The 18,328-nt window shown below is 36.2% G+C and overlaps 1 long non-coding RNA gene across 1 annotated transcript in view; it reads right to left on the minus strand.

The window, feature by feature from the left end:
• The window catches only part of LOC121440552, an 83,006-nt gene that overhangs the window by 20,978 nt on the left and 43,700 nt on the right, over positions 1–18,328 (minus strand). The window contains exon 3 of the long non-coding RNA XR_005973361.1: positions 3,859–3,954. This is a non-coding gene — a long non-coding RNA (uncharacterized LOC121440552). The remainder of the gene's footprint in view (positions 1–3,858; positions 3,955–18,328) is intronic.

An 18,328-nucleotide genomic window follows, 5' to 3' on the forward strand; every position in this document is an offset into this window, starting at 1 on the left:
TTCTAGCTTTCCTCTCAGGGTTATGAAACTATATTTTCTATTAAATCAAATCATATTTTCTTTACTTTAATTGTAACAATAAAATTAGAGTTATCGTATTAAAGAACTTTATGTAATAATTATGATAGAAAAACTTTCTAATTGTTTTCTGTTTACAATAGTCTTTCTTTGAGAAACAATTTAGCTCAACATATCTTGTCTAAGCAATTAAAATAAGCTTACACTATGCATCTGATATTATTAAAAATATTTTTATAGGAAGAGAACAATTTTATTGTGGAAATGAAGTTTTTAACTTGAAAGCAAAAAATTTACTATTTCCTACCAATTTTCTTAAATTCTATTTTACTACATTAATTTTTAACATGTATGTTTTTGAAACCTAAACTCTCTACTAAATTTTTTCAAAGTGCTTATATTTAATTGTGTTAATACATTTGAAATTACCATATATCTTGTGTGTTTTTGAGAATATCTAGATCAATTGAAGACAGACATGGATACCTATTTCTCTCAGATGTGTGCTGGTGATGCACCTAAAATATGCAGCCTTTCATGGTTATAGGAAATTCCATGTGTAATTTCTATAACCACTTCTTTGTTATTTTAATTTAAAATAATGCTTAACAGAATCTTAAACTGTCTGTTTAAATATTGTAACTGCAATTTTAGGCTACTTGCTTTTAAATATCTGCTTTTTGTGCATGGAAGCACAAAATAAATTGTGCAATAAAATAAATCATGCAAATAAATCGTGCTAATAAAAGTATTAGTAAAAGTAGAAGGAGTTGCTAATATTACAATATGCTCAAAAGTTAGACTATCTGTTCTTATCCTACTGCAACATAATCATCAAGTTCTGAAAAGAGGCCACACATGAGGCGCAGGTTTTTTGACAGATTAAGCAAATTGTTTATATTTATATACTGACTCTTCAAAAACAATTATTTCCTAGCATGTATTTAAACATCTCCCCGGTTGCTGCTCAAACCTTAACTAATTTGAATTTCTTGGCCTTATTTTCAAGCAAGGACCTGCCTTTCAAATTCACCCAGATAGTATTTTTATTATTGGAGTGGTAGATACTTATATATAGGATAATTTATCTAAAAATCAAACCCTTTGCTTTTGACTTTGCATTATAAATATAACTTTCATTTTAATTATGTCATGTTTTAAATACTTTTCAAAGCTTCCTCTTGAGAATCCTCTACTGGCAGCCTATGACAAACAGAAAGCAGAATGCATATTTTTTCTTTCCCATTAATTAACAAACTGATCTTTTTAAATAAAAATTTCGAATTAAGTACTTTAATTTAGCTTAATATTTCTCCTTTCTGTCATTTCTGCTTTCTCTATCAGTTAGGATGAGCAAAGTGGAAGTTCTTGTTACTTCTTATGCTGTGATTAAAATGCTCTCTTGTTGACTAACAAATAACAGAAAATATCTCCTTACCCAAAGAAGGAAAGTTTTAACTTAAAACAAAGTCTCAAAAAAGAAAAAAAGGGAAACTAAAGAAATAAGAAAAAATAAAGAAAGGAAACCGTCACAGTTTTTTTATTTTTGTTTTTTTAGGATGTAAAACTATTGATATTTTTCTATAGAAATTTAAAAAAGAAAACCTAAGTATGATTATGGTCGTCCCTGTCCTGTGAAAAATCATAATGGTTTGAAGGATATTTGAATTTCTGAGTTTAATGTTAGACAGTAAAGGCTGTAAATAATATAGTTAATGCTGGAAACTTCTTTAAAAATTCCGTTTTAGATTTTGCGACAAATGGTCACAATTACACAGCCCCTCATTCCCACCGCTGGTCTGTGTTTTATTTTTGCCACTAACATGTCTGGGGAGTGAAGGGTCTTATTTATAACCCCACAGTTTAAAATCTTCTTACTATATTTTATTATTAACTAACCTTATCTGTCTTTAAATTTTTTCTAATACATAAGAATGTCTATTTAAAACATAATATTTATATTTTAAACTTCAAATAAAAATGAAATTAAAAACCAAAGCTTAAAATGTCTAACTTTTAAAATGTCTTTGTAGATCCATATCAGCTTCTTCCCTTGATTTGACTTAGTCTAGGTTTCTTAAAAACAAGTATGCTGTTTCTCCCAACCTCTTCCACCCCATAATTTTCTCCCTGAATCCGATTTATAGTCACTAACTCACTTGCCTTCCACGCAAGAAAAAAATCTTTCTGTTCAGAAAACTTTCAGACTCCTTCCTTTCTCCTTTATTTCTGGGATGTACCCACTTTATCAAATTCTAGAGAAGGGAAACGATTATTAGTCTGGTTTTCCCCCCTCCAGATGATGGTTCCAAGGCTTGTTTTCTCATTCTTCCCTCCGTACAACTAGACCACGCACCAGTCAGCTCCATTAAAAAAAAATAGAGCAACAAATTTTGCCTAACAACTCTCTCCCCCAAAACTTGATGGCATATACTCATTCTGTTCAGGGATTTCTATATAAAATACAACCTGGCTAAGATTCTTTTTCCCTACTCTGAAAATAACCAATTTCCAGTCTCTGGCAATTTCTTGTTCACCTTGTCTGCCACCACATTCCATGTGAGGGGTCTCACACAGATGAGCAGATGAAAGACCACAAGAAAGAATGTCCACCACAGCCTTGACCCTGCCCAGCAGAGAAGACAGGTGGGTAAGAGCACAGGAAAGAATGCCCACCACAGCTTGACCCTGCCCAGCAGAGATGCTATGTTGCTCAGCACTGACCTGGATGTTTCAAGAACAATCTAGAACATGTAAATTCTGTACAGATAGGACATGGGAAAAAAATGCTGTTTCTATATGTCACTCTTTGCAACCTTGGATGATCTCAGCTAACTTTTCCCAAAGAATATGACCTTTATGAAATAATTTTGCATAGACACAGCAGAAGTGTTTTTCAAAGGTTGACAAGTTGGCCACTCACAGGCCCAACTAGGCCTCCGGCTGAAGCAGTATAATCCACCAAGTTTCTCTAGCCAAAATACGTATTTAAATATTGCTACTTCTATTGCCTGGTCACAGGTTCATGAGAGGCTGGAGGTAAACATTTAACCACAATGCATCTCAATATATTAATTTCTAACTTGATTCAATCACCCAGCACAACAAGCAGACTCTAGAGTAAGAGCAGATAGGAAAGACACAATCCAAAATCAAGAAAAAAAAAAAAAGACTAAGCCAAGATGGCTTTATTTTTTAACTCTGTCCATTTCCCCAGTTTGCCCTTATACAAGGGTAAGGGGTACAATATGGAAACCAGAAGTAGTACCAAACTTTTACAAAGTGCCAACCGTAAACTAGTAAATTGGTGAAATAATATTATTTTTAATAAAAAAATACTAAATTAAAAGTCTCCTTTAAATTTTTTTTACAGATATAGTAGGTAAATGATGTTTTACAAAGAATAAGATCTAAGTGGGTGCAGAGCCACAAACCCCTCATCTCTGCTTCGTCCTCAGCACCACCAGCTTCCTTTTCCGAGGAAACAGACAAACTAGACAAGCAGGCTAGCACAGTGCTCCTCATTCAGGAACCCAACGCCATTGGGGGGGGGGGTGGAGGGCAGGCACAGCAGGGAGCCTTTCAACCTTCAGAAAAAAGCCCTCCAACCCAGTCCTGAGCAGCAGAATTGTAAAGGAAACTAGGCAGAGAATGCCCAACCTTCTGAAAAGATTCCTGCCTGCTAGGGACTCCACACCACACTAATCTGACTCATTAGTTCCTATCGAGACAGTCCGCAATTTAAAGCAAACCACTAAGCATTCACTTGGTTAAGAGTGTTTGTTTAAAAAGCCAAACTAACTGGTCCTAAGCAGCAACAGATCAGGGCGAACTACTTACCGAGTCCAGCACCAGCTGCAAACAATTCCTTCAGTTGCTTGATCCGGCAGAACCACCGAATTCCCAAACTTCCTTTCCATGTAAGAAATTATGTTCCTAGAAATAATCAGAGTTTCCCTTATTAACTTTTAAACGTAAACTAGAAATACAATCTATGATTTTGAATCATTACACAATTTTCCCCAAGCCCCTCCACAAAATCTCTCTTTTAATTCCATCTCTCTTTAATTAATTTGGCAAAATTGCCTGCCTTCTCTTACTCTGCTTTCCTATCTGGACATCACTCATCACTCCCCTGCCTCCCTGACACACACACAGACACACACAGACACACACACACACCACAAAACCCTTCCTTCTTCCTCACTTAAAATCCTCTGGGAGCATACCACCAGCTTCCCTGGTTTCACTATACTGCAATCCTGGCCAGTTTTCACGAAGCTTCTACCCCCTTGTAAAATGTAAAATGAGGGGGTTGCACCGGACAAGCTCCAAAGCTCCATTTAGCTCTACCGTTCTATAAGTGGCCATGATGCTCCAGAGAAACTGGAGTATTTTCACAGAAGCACCCACATTTGGGCTTTGTTCTATATGTGTTCCTGCTGTCTCTCTTCCTTCTGCCTTCCCTCCCCCTCCCAAGCAGTGATGATTTAGCAAAAGGCTCCACTGAAGGACTGACTTTCTGACTAATTCCACAGAGCCCAGCCCTATGGTAGCTCCACTAGAGATCCTGTAAGTGTACAGAGGGAACACCTTGGGTCAGCTTTGCTAATTATTCTTTATCAACCAAATTGAACCTCCTAGTCATAACCTCATCCCCTACCCATGACATATTTATATAAGAATTCTTCCTTTACATGTCATTTAACTTTCACAAAGTTTAAACAAAAAAGAACATGCAGTTGATGAACATTGTACTTCTGAGAAAATTTTCCTGTGTCATAATTTAATATCCATTTTTCTCTGCACTGAGTCCTGCCTTGCTCTCCCCCTTCAATCTAATTCATTTCTTTCTCCAAGAAATCATCCAGCATCTCTATAAAGATAACTTCATTCTTCCCTCAGAAACCAGTGTTTGAGAACATGGCAGCTCGTGTTATTCAACAGGGGTCATCCAATTTGCCCGTGAGGACACCGACATCAGTAATTAGTGGCAAACCTATGACTGGAACCTGAAAATATCATAGCTCTTCTATGGAAAACACCATTTATTAATGCTCCAGCGGTTTGGAGGATGTGCTCAAATTCAAAACTTTAAGACAGCCTTATCTTGTGTGCCTCAGTCTATGACTTTTAGCCATAGAACCCATGCTTCTCTGGCTAAAAGTCAGCTCACAAGGAGTCAAGGACGCAATTCCCTCATTCTTTTTATCAAGCATGCAGTGGCGCTTTGCTACCAGAAGAAAAACAGTTTAGGAAGAACAAGATCACCAGTAGCCTCAGCTCATCTGAAAGCATCTCCATGTTGAGGACAAGTTTAAAGTCTTTTCAAATGCTTGTTTTGAATCTGTGAAACCGTTTCCTACCAGAGACAAACACTTCAAATACGCTCAGTTTACATTTATTAGCTGAGAAGTAAACAGGTGTCTGGAAAAACACATCATCTTCCCTATATATCCAAAAGTGAGGCTTGGAAGGATCCCCACCTGCCTTAGGTTTATGCAGGTAGCCCCTCCTTATACCCCACCCCAGTCTTGTGAATGCTGAGCTACATACCCAGTACTAATATTTTTAATTTTGTAAATTTGGGCAGCATCTTGTTACAATAAGGAATCAACTCCACTGAATTTGGACTTGGCACCCGAATATTACCCAAAAATAACCCTTCACTTCTGGAGGTGTTTTTATCTCTGTGTCTCACACACACACACACACACACACACACACACACACACACATGCACACACAAACACACAATTGTGATACAGCTCTATGACTTCTAAAACAGCTGCTGTAGTAATAACTATTCAAAACACAGGAGGATTTTTAAAAGCACACTGTTCTGCTAATTGAAAGCACGCTACAAGCCAGATCGTTACACCTTCTCTTTGCGGCTCATGCGACTTCCTTTAGACTGTACTCAACTTCTCCTTCCCTCCCTCGTTCTTTATTTCCTTCTTTCTTTCGAGGCAGATTTTTATTCTGTAGCCCTGACTGGATCAAATTCACGGTGATCCCCCTGCCTCAGCCTCCAGAGTGCTATAATTACAAGAATGCCACCATACCTGGGTTGTCTACTCTAATTTCCTCTAAAGTTCTCACCTGTGAATCCCAGGCCCTCAAATAGCTTGGGATCTGGAAGCCCAAAGTCTCCCCATATTTAACTGGGTAAAGATAAATGATGCTTATTTTGATGTTTTTGGCTTGTTTCTTTTTCTTTTGGGGTCTATTATGCTTTTCTTATAGATTTACTTCTATAATTTAAAACGGCAATAAAAATAAAATGAATAATCTTTTTACACAGGATTTCCATTACATGCCCACTTTTAAGTTAGTCACCTAAGAACCAAAACCCTGCTCTTGAGTCCAGGGAAACTTTACATCTGAGCCCTGTCTAGCAGATGCACAGAACGTGTCATGCTAATAAGATTTTATAGGCATATGTAGCATTTTTAGTATTAAACTAGTAGATCCCAAGGTTTTTAATATTTTTCACTATTTATTACAGTTTCGAATGAAGGAGGACTGCTATAACAAGCACCCAGGCATACATTACTACTGGTTAATAATTACCATTTCTCATATTTGCCCCATTATCTTTTTTTCATTAAAATACTCTAAAGGAAATTGCTGATATCACATTTTCCTCCCAAATTTCATTTTTCATATGATAAAAAGAAGGCTCTTTTTCTACATAACTACAATTTCATCATTATACCTACTCGATTAACAATAGTTCTCTAAACCCAGGACCACATTCTAATCATTCCTCTCAGAATTAGAGTTCCTCAATAACGTTCACAATTCTCTGTCCTGTTGTTAACAAAGTGCCCAGAAGCCAGCTCTAAACTCATTCTGCGCAGCTAGCAGCACCCATTGGACTTGCTCTGAGCAGACGGCCTGCTACCCCTGCAAACGATCCAGTCATGCACTTGTATCTGCAGTCCTTAAATCAAACATTGATGAGAAATAGACAAGAGAAACTGCGCCACCTCTGATAGATGGTTTCCTCCAATGATTACTGTTCATCGAAGAGCAAAGAGAGAAAAAGATGGGGGAGACCACAGACCCAGGTAGAGTCACGTGGGTTTTAGTGGGGTTGTTTCCCTGATATTTCACTACTGGTCTTTGTGATCAAATTAAACAACATGTAAAATGGTAAACGGAGTCAAAGTCATTGAATCCCAGATTTGTTTTAAATTCACATTGCGTTTAATCATTTATTTAATTCATCGAAGGTGGTGTTCTTGTCATCTACAGCGATAAAATAACTGAGTTATTTCAAAGTTGGATAGAGGGTAGGTAGGATTAGAGACTGATCAACTATATATATATATATATATATATATATATATATATATAAATTTAAGTAGAGTTCAGTATAGACACTAGAATAAAAGACTTATCTTAACCCTTTTGTAGAAAATAGAGGCGTAGCTGGGCATGGTGGTGCATGCCTTTAGTCCCAGCACTCAGGAGGCAGAGGAAGATGCATATTTGTGAACTCATGGCCAGTCTGGTCTACATAGTAAGTTCCAGGGCAGTCAGTGCTACAAAGGGAGACCCTGAGTTCAAAAAATGAGAGAGAGAGAGAGAGAGAGAGAGAGAGAGAGAGAGAACAAGGGAGTCATAAACAGAAACCTAAGATTGCTCTTTCTCCTCATCTGTAGTTTTCTCCCCTTTTGTTCTCTTTCACTTTATGAGGTGCTAAAACCTCTTATACATGAGTTTAAAAAAAAACAAACAACAAACCCAAGAGGTTTGCCATGCCTGTACTTGATGCTGTCTTGAAAGCTTTTCTTCTCTGTCATTTAGGTAGAACATTGCTTGGAAAGCTAAATGACATGCTTCTCATCTTTACCTGGGTCATTTTCCTCTTTCAAGAATCCACAAGGCACCCTATGTGGTTGCTTTTAAAGGGTGATTACATAGGATTTTTTTTGTTTATATTTAATAAAATTGTATGGGGGAATATATTAAGAGTTACCTCTTTATTCCATGATAAGAAAAGCAACCATGCTATAATTTAAAACTTTGTAAAGCAAGGAATCTATACTACAAGTTTGGGGTAAAGAATTGGTGCTGAAAGCATGAAAATTGAGTATATTTAAGTCTCAGATGTATATCCTTTTTTATTAACAATATTCCAAGCAACACAACAAACATGCCTAGATTTACATACACAAAAATAAATGTATAGAAATGCTTATGTTCCTATAAATAATTTATCTACAAAAAGACTACATAGAGTCAAAGTGAAGTGTCCTCAAAATGAGGCAGAAGAACGGTAACCGGATCTAAAGTCCTCAGCATTTTCCTTCAGTCACAAAGAATATTCTAGGAAAAAAAATAATAATTAAGTTCATTGTTAGCTACTTTCCAGAGTAAAACCTGAAGCCAAGAGAATGACAAACAAGTAAGGAGTGAAAAGGCCTCTACAAGATCCCTGATGATGTAAAATCTAAGATGCCTCCCTTGATCATGACTACAGTGCCTCCTGACAGGTAAGTAAATGGACAGGTGGGCTGTATATATTTCCCTATAGATGATTTGTCTGGTGCGCCTGGCCACCACTCAATAACAGCCACAAGGAACAGACAGACCCCCTCTCCACGCGTGCGCGAGTGCGTGTGCGCAGACACACACACACACACACACACACTCACACACACACAGGGTTTTTTTTTTTAAAGGTGCCTCTAAAGATTAAGTTCACAGCCTATATTGCTTTGTTGTGCCATCCTTTGCAGGGCTGCTGCCGTCCAGGACATAGAATGCCAGTAGCATCTCTTACTCATCTAATAGCTATACACCGGTGGTCTCTATGTGTAGCTACAACAGTCCTACAGCGAGAAGAGTCTCTGAAGAGCAGCTAACTCAATTCAGGTCTTCTATCAATCAGGACAAGAGAGGTTAAACGACTTACTAACATCACTCAGATTTTTGGATTGTCTTTTAAAATATTCAACAAAGACCTCAAAAGAGGGAATTGCCGAAGTATAAACCATGGACATGCAAGAACAACTGCCCAGATGAAAAGAGGCATCATTGTACCTTTGTTTCTCTCTCTCTCTCTCTTTCCTTCCTTCCTTGCTTCCTTGCTTCCTTCCTTCCTTCCCTCCCTCCCTCCCTCCCTCCCTCCTTTCTTTCTTCCTTCCTTCCTTTTCTCCTTCCTTCCTTTCCTCCTTCCTTCCTTCCTTTTTGGTTTTCGAGACAGAGTTTCTCTGTGAAACAGTCCCAGCACTCCTGGAACTCGCTCTGTAGATCAGGCTGGCCTCAGACTCCCTATGTAAGCTAATGTAAGTTCAAGCTATGAGCTTGAACTCCTGATCATTGTGCCTTTGCCTCCAAAGTGCTGGGGTGACAGATGTCTATTATTATACCTGGTTTATGTGGTTCCGAGAATCAAACTCAGAGTTTCAGGCACACTGGGCAAGCACTCTACAAACTGACTTATACTCCTAACCCAAGAATTGTACTTTCTGACAATTGTTCAGAAAAAGGGAGTGAATTCAGAAATTTGTCCCTAACCCTTAACACGTTTCCCTGCCTTTTTCACACATTGATAGGCAATTTCAAAATGCCTTACATTATCCTGAGTAACCCAGCTGTGGTTAGAGCGGAGGGATGGGAATGAGAAGAGTAGGGTACTGTTAGTAGGAAGTGAAAGTTGGCTGGGACATCATCATCATCATCATCATCATCATCATCATCATCATCATCAAGACCAGACCCTTAGACCCTTAGCCAATTCTAAACCAAAGTCCTTCTATTGGGATCTGTATCTCATTGGAACAGCCAGAGAATATCTTTAGGTCAGAACTAATAACAGCTGAACAAAGAATAAATTAATGAAAGAAATAAAAATAAGAGAGGGAAGTTGGAGAATCCGATCTTTTCTTTGTCTCCTCTTTCTCCTCCTCCTTTTACCCTCCTCATACAGGACCTTACTGCAGTATTTACTCTGCCTCTTCCTGTTAGGACACAGAGAGCCTCGACGGAGCCACTTAGGATTAACTGTTCTCAGGACAAATGAAGAGACACCTTTAGGAACTTTGAGGGAAACGTTCCGAAGACCCTTTGCTGACTTGGAGTCATCTTCTTAGATTCTTAAGAAGAAGCACCCAAGAACTCTTACTTCTTGCCCAAACTGCATTTTCTCATAAAACCTTGCAGATTCTTTTTTTTTCTTCTGGCTAAACTATCACTACCAGATTTCTGATGACCAAACTTTAACCTCCTTGTGAGCCTAAATCATATATCCAAGCAGCCAACATCTCACAACTTTGTAAGACAGAACAAAGTTAAAGTCATTTTCAGCTGCATAGAAAGTTGGTGGTTGTCCTGAGACACTGCCTCAAAATAAAATTTAAAAAGGATTAATTTTTAAAGCAATTTAAAATGAGATGACATATTAATAAAAACAGTAAAAATTCAGCTACCCCAATCTTTCATCCTTTTCACCCTTTGATGACAAAGCCACACAGCTAAGTTCTTGGAAGAATGATGAACTTCACAGGTACTCAGAAGTTGAGGGCACCGACTACCCAACCTTTCCACACAGCATGGTCTGTACCAGCATTCCTCACTGTTAGTCACTAAGGTAAGTAAGACAGGCTTTCAGATACCTAAAGGCACTACTTTATCTCGTCATGCTCTGAAGTCCTATCATTGAGAAGTTAGTCACAGTCACATGAGAAGCAAATAGAGATGAGAAGCATTAGCCTGAACTTAGAGAGCATACCCCATTAGAATGGAGTGTGGCACCTTGTTGACCGACACCACCGGAAGCTTGTCGTAACAGCCACCATCAGCCCCAAAGACAGGTTGTCCAAGCATCATTTCATGCAATTTTAACGTTTTTGTGAATAAAAACACTAGGGTCCAGACAAAGAAAGTGACTTGACCAAAGTCACAGAATAAACAAGCTGGGGACCTAGCACTTTTGCCTACTCTTCCAGTTTGTTTACCATGTATTGCCATTTTACCTTTTCAAAATGTTTCTCCATAGAACACGTCATGTGAGAAGACAGGGAACCATCTGGGGAGGGCGGGCAGAGTACAAACGCTGTGCTCTAGATTAAAGAATCTAGCAAAGGAAGTCACACCAACAGCCACTACCAGATCTAGGGGCAAAGCTGCATCTTCTGACAAAGAGTTGATGCTTTATGTATAACCGTGCTGGGCTGAGGAAAGGGCTTCACCAGAAGGGGATGACCAGCTCAATGGACAAATTCAGTGCCTCTGTTTGCACTGTCAATTTTTTGAATATTTTTCTTTAGTATCTCAACAAACAAGAAAACAAAACGAAAAAATGAAATTGGAGATAAAGTAAATATAGTTACCTTGAAGAACCACAATTTCAATGGTGCATTCTCCCTGCCTAACAATTAAGAATGGAGTCCATACTGATTTATAAATTCCTTTCCAGACCAAACATCAACTTTTTACCATGTCTGGAAGTCCAGTCTCAGGGTTTTCCTATTTCATGTAACACAGAACGGAAGCTGCAGTCATCAGTATTCACTAGAGGGGGAGACTGCTAAGACGCAGTGAGTCTGGGACTAAGCAGGGAGGAGGGGACTTCCTCTGGCCGAGGCAATCGTCCACAGACGAGACAGCCAATGTTTTAGCCCCTACAGGCTAACCCACCATCACCTGTGTTGGTTAGGGACATTCAATATACTTAAATGTGAGAATCAGAGAAAAAAAACAACCAATGCCAAGGGCTAACAAAAATGTAATAACTTCTGAAGATACATGCCAAGAAATGAATCTTCTTACTGTTACCATGAAAAAGTCTGCGGGGTGGCCACCCCTTAAAATAGTAAGCCCTCACAGGACCCAATCAGAATCATTTGACACTCACTGAGTATTGGAATACAGGAATGAGTATAAAACACATTGTGTTTTGTCTATGGGTCTGCTCTGTTCAGAAAGGGGGATTGTAATGTTTCCTTTCCATATCGTGTAGGTAGAGAGGAATAAGAACGCTTTCCAGAAAGGCCGTGCCTTGAGTAAATCAACTATCACATTTGCCAATAAGAAAATAACTCATTAAGACTAGAGGAATCGTGTGTGGCCAATTAAATGCTTTGTACTACTGACAGACAAACCCAGAAACTCAGTAAAGGTGGGTTTCAAGATCATCAGTCATTTCAAGGAACATTTTGAATTTCCCATGATGCTTTAGACTGAGCAGTCAAATGACACTGTGAAGTCCCGCAAAGCTTGACTGAAAATTACAGTAGTTTTTCAAATTTGGGAAACACTATTTTTTTTTTTTTTTTTTTTTTTTTTTTTTTTTTGGTTTTTCGAGACAGGGTTTCTCTGTAGCTTTAGAGTCTGTCCTGGAACTAGCTCTTGTAGACCAGGCTGGCCTCGAACTCAGAGATCCGCCTGCCTCTGCCTCCCGAGTGCTAGGATTAAAGGCGTGCGCCACCACCGCCCAGCGGGAAACACTATTTTTAATGGTATGGACTTTTGTTTTTGAGATAGAAACTTGATTGGTAGCCCAGGCTGGCCTCTTAACGCTGATCCTCCTGCCTCAGTCTCTTAAGTGCTGGGATTACAGACAGATACCATCATGCGCAACTAAAAGTAATTTCTTTTTTTTTTTAATTTAAGCACAACTGATAACAATGCTATATTCATAGTGGATATTGTGTTATTTTGATATTGCTAGCTTCTGACCTAGCCATCTAGGTCAGAAGCATAATGAATTATAATGGCTTAGCTACAAAAACTATTAGATTAAACCCATCAGACCCTAAGGATACAAAAGCATGTTGGCTTCTAATTTTTGGTCTGTTTTTATGATACAGGTTTTTAAAAAATGTATTTTTTAAAATTAAAAATTTAAGTTAGCATACAGAATAATGGGTTTCATTATGTGATTTTCATGATATGTATCATTTATGTTTTGCTGATAAGAAGGTCTAGAAAGTTAACCCAGCTCTGCCGGGCAGCATTCACCTGGCCAAAACTACACTAGGGCGGAGTCATTGAAAGAGCCCCAAGCCTGTCTTGGCCATTTTTAACATTTATATCTGCTCAAAATCCTTTTGGATTGCTGGATCTCTTCTGCCTGCAAGTTATGAGCAAGGAATCATCTGAATGCCTGGTAAATCTTGAGAAGCAAAAATCCTGTTTAAAATTAGCAATTATTAGTAACAGAGAAAAACAATCAAGATCAGAGGGTTTATTGTGTGGGTCAGGAGTTTTTATTTTATGTTTTTAATTTTGTTTTAAGTAAGAGCTGGAGAGCAAACGAGATAGATTTGGGCGTTGCCAAGAAGACTGACAATCAAGTTATTGGGGATGCTTAAATTAAATGTTTTGTTTTGAGTGGGTCACAAATAGAAAGTCCTTCAGTAAAGTGGGAAATAATTCTAAAAATAAGACAGGAAACAAAAGAAAATAAAGAAAAAAATTTGTTAATAAGGGGATAGTAAATTTCACTAAGATGGAGATAAATTTCTCTAGTAATTAAAATAGCCATTATTTAGTGTTACTTATTTTATTTGACATGATATAAAACATGCTAAGCCTTAATGTTAGGTTTCCTATGTAAAAAAAAATCACAAAGACAAAAATTCAGGGACTACTATTGAGAGTTGAAAAATCAAATTGTTATTTATATTAAAAGTAAAAAAAAACAACAACAAAATTTTTTTCCCAGTGCATTTGGATTCTTTCTAGTAATGTCTTAATATTTTAAGACATAGAAGATTCATAACATTACTCAAAATCAAAACTTTAAAAAGATTTATTTATAGTGATCAAGACATTAAAGCTCAGAGTTGGATAAGAATTCTTCAATCAGGATCTAGAAAAAATACTATTTAAACACTTGAAAATCTATTTTATGAAAAACTACAACTTTAAGCTTTCATTACTACTACCATACTATTTTAAGAGAACAAAGGACAGATTTCTTAGTATTAGGACGTCTTAAAGTTAATTAAAAATTACATGGCCATCTAACTCCATCCTTTAGAGGAGATAACATCTAGTGAATGTCTAACAGTAATTGCTAACAAAACAGCAAATCCATCTTAATTTTAATCTATTGCTCCTTTGAAATAAAGTAACTCTACATTTTTTGTTAAATTATGTTACTTTCATTCTAACTCAGAAACATTTTTGCATTTAAAATGAGTATGTTTTAAAATATTTACTATTAACAATTTATTGCATACAAATGTAAAATTATTTTCTTAAATGTAGTTCATTGTAGGTATTGCTTTTGTTTTTAGTAGAAGGGTACCTGAGGTAGATAACAAGTTCAGAAGACAGTAGGGCTTATCTCTAATGCTTTTTTTAATGTCAGTATATTAATGTGTATATTATTAGTATAAGAGCAGTCTTTGAATGTCAGCTTGTCTGGGTAAAATTTTGACAAAGCACAGGCGTCTGCTGCTTGTACAATGCCTAACAACTGGATGCTCGTGCCTATCAGGTAGACAGGGCTGACTCATATTCTCCTTTGTCACTTTCTAAAACCAAGCTGACCCTCCTCAACTTTCAAAATTGTGATTTAATTAAGTAAAGCAAACATAGCTATTTAGTTATGGATTGGGAGATTTTAAAACTGTATTAAAATGTCCTTTGGTTTGATTCTTTCTGTAATATACTTTCTCTTTCTCATGCAATGCTACTCTTCTTTTTAGCTAATCCTCAGGCTGTATAACATTTATTCTATATAAAAACAAATAATTATTTTAGTCGAATATGATCATAGCCCATGTTTAATTAATTTTGAATCAAAATTATAATTAGTTACAGCTGTTTCATTTTAATCTAAGACTTGACAAAATAAAAAGCTTGTAGAAAATATTCTTGGTTTTCTTTGAAAGTATTATTTAAGATACTATGTGCTTCAGATAGATTTTTAAAAATCATTGTTTTGGAAATTAAAAAAAATTAAAATTAAGCAAAATTTCAATGTGCTAGTTGGTTTCTGTTTCTTACTCCTGGTTCATTTATTTATATGTAAAAGTAAGGATGTAGTTTTTTTTAAATATAAATTTCCAAACAACAAATGAGAATGTGACAAAGCCTCAATCTGTGCTTGGGGTTTAGAATTTAGAAACAATTCATAAACAAAGTTTCATATTCCAAGGAAAAGGTGCTACAGTCTGAGGAATAAAAGACCAAGTCACTAAGTGGTTGGTACTGAAAGTAAAATTCTTTCTGTTTTGCCTTACAAATCTGAACTGATCTTAACTAAGAGGATTGGAAATTGTTGCTTACTAACAATCACGTTTAGATTTTAGAAAATGTTCTTGAAAGTGTTTCCTCTTCCTCTCTGTTTTACAAACAGATTAAAATGCACAGGTTTAAAATCCAGTATTCCTTCTTGAAATTAAAAACATCTTCAACAACAAATCCCCTATTACTAGTTTCCTCTCCTCTTCATGGAAGTAAAAATTTTAACTAATGAAATTGACATTTCTTTTAATATTGCAAATTCCAGTATTTTATCAAAACCAAGAATTAAAATGTGCTCAAAATAAAACTTTTCAATCATTTATAGTAGTTTTATTCCTAAGTAAAATAAAGTAAGGAATTAGAATTGAGAATTGAGAAGTTGTCAATAATTTATTGGGGAAAAAATAATTGCTTAAAGAAAACAGCATTTCAGCATAAATGTTAAAATGTTTGTTTTGCTTTTTTTTTAAAAAACATTTTTCTTAATTACAGACCCAGTAATTGGACTGAACTGTGATCAATTGGCCTTCATCAAAATATTCCTAGTTTGCAACATTTTAAACAGTATAACTTGCAGGATAACATAGTCTTTATAAAATTTTGTTCTCTCTCTCCCTAAAAAAAAAAAAGATTCGCATAAACATGACAAAATATTTTATATGCTTACAATATGTTTTTAAAACATACCAGTTTTTTTTTAAAAAAAACATTTAAACATATCTGCCTTTTTGAACTATAAATCAGTTGCCAAATTGTGTTTGATATTAAAAGCTTTGTTTTTCAGTTGATTCTAGAGTAATTTATTTTTATATTGGTTCTGAAAAGAGAATGATAACAGTCATATTTACAACTGCATATGTTTTTATGTGCTAAATTGTTAAGCATTTTTCCCACAAGACCATTTAGTGACTAAGGCAGACTGTTGCCACAGTCTTAGGTTAAAAACTTAAAATACATAAGAATGCCATTTAAAAAAATTAAATATTAAAAAATTGTAAGGCATGTGCTGGAAGGTTAAACGTGAGGAGAGTTCAGTTTTTGGATTTGTTTTGGTTTTGTTTTTCTGTCAGTTTAACTCCACAAAGGTCTGGCTTCTCAGGATCAGGAAATAGCAGATCATGTCTGATATTTGAAGATAATGTTTTAATAATTCTATAGAGGAACTGTTCTTTCAATTTTGTGCCTGAATCTTTATTTAAAGCAGTACTACAATTAATATGATTCTGTTGGAAGTATTGCACAGCCTACATTTGAACAGCAGTTGGGATAAGCTTCATTGATATGTTCCTGTACCTCTCCTGTTTTAAATACTATGTTTCTAATTTCCCAATAGGCCATAGGCCAGGCCTCAGTAGTGATCACTTCTATCCTGAATGCATTTTAAAGTTTGCTGGGATATTTAATGGACCATTAGTCTACCTGATTTTACCTTGAGATTTGTAATCCACTTTAAAGCATATATCATAATGTTTTTATTTTTATTTTTTTATTAAAGGAAACCTAGGTGCTTTTATTTTAAATGTGAAGTTTTTTTTTACTTTTTATTTATTTTTATTAGATTTTTTTTAAAAAAATCAACCCAAATTCCCACTCCCCCATCATGCTTTTAAAATAATGGTTTTTCAGAAATATTTTCAAAAGATCTTCTACATTGAGATGAGAATTGATGCAATTACTTCTGAATTTTAGAACTTTATGACTAACTTCATAGTTTGAGTGTCATTTTAAGGTTTATCAGTACCTACCCTACTGTGAACAAGTTAGGCAGAGAATCACCCCTTTCTTGTTTAAATTGTTGGAGTTGTAAGAGCATATATACATGCGATCGGCACTGCAAAGCCTCGTAGCCAGTAGCTTAATCAGTCTTTTTTCTCTTTGGTCATCTCATCTAAAAAAGAAAAATGCTTTGAAGGTTAGCCTTCAGGGGAAGAAAAAAAAAATGGGAATGAGGGAAGTCTTTACCAAAACCTCTGCCTGTCCCTTCCCAAAAGAACTTACTTTTTGAAAGAAGACTGATTTTTCAAGGTATTTCTTTTCCTTTATATTTATACATTCCATGGAGGTTGAATGAAGAAGGGAAAGAAAATGAAGATGAGGAAGATAAGGAGAAAAAGGAAAAGGAAGAGGCCAGGGAGGAGGAGAAAGAGGAAGAAGAGGAGGAAGTTTTCACAAAATTTCTCCTTGTCTCCAATCTTCCGGTCGTCTTCAAAATCACAGAAAACACAATTTTCTATAGAATCGATCAGTGAAGACAAACAATCCAGGTAACTCCATCTACCCGGATCTTTGTTCACTGAGGAGATTTTCCTTTCTTTGAATTACCGAATAATTGCTTCCACTCTTCAGTTCAATTTGCATGTCTAGACAGATAACTAGACTGAACAAGGCTGGGGAAGACCATGGTTCTTGAAGCTGCAGGATTCTGAATTGTCATTCTTGCTGATTCCCACTGATGACAGCCTCACTGGGACCTTAGGGGCTTTGAGAAACCCTGTGGTGGTTTAGGCGATCGCCATCTGGAAGTGCAGGCACGTGTTGTTAGTTAAGCTCACCAGGGTTTTGGTCCATCCCAGACCTTCCTAATTAGGCAATCACACACAGGGAAACGCAGGCAACTGTCCCCTTCTCTCCCTGCATTTATGAACATACATACATTTTTTACCTTCCATCTTACAAAACTAAAAAGTAAATAACCACAACAGCAAAACAAACAAAAACAAAAACAAAACAAGACAAAAAAAATCTGTTTTGTTAAAGGCAACGCTGAATAACTAGTCTTTCAAAGTAGTTATTTTTCCAAAAAGAAACTGGAAGCAGGAATGTCTTAATTTATAGTTGTAAGATTTGTTCAATGACATAAATTTTAGAAATTTAATGATCATTTTACAAAACAAATATTTGTGTGTGTACCTGTCTATATGTAGTCTACCTCCTTTAAAAGTTACATTGATAAATATAAAAGAAGAAAAACTAAAACTTTTTTTTTTTTAAAAAGTCTCCCAAATATCGGTGGGTAGACTAGAAAGGGTTAAAACATGATTGACCCAGCATCTTTAGTTACTGTTGGCATCTTGGTGAGGAAAGACTTGCATGGAAT

This window comes from Microtus oregoni, unplaced genomic scaffold (assembly GCF_018167655.1).
Source record: "Microtus oregoni isolate MIOR12 unplaced genomic scaffold, Mior012 000068F_ref0000429, whole genome shotgun sequence".
Taxonomy (NCBI): Eukaryota; Metazoa; Chordata; class Mammalia; order Rodentia; family Cricetidae; genus Microtus; species Microtus oregoni.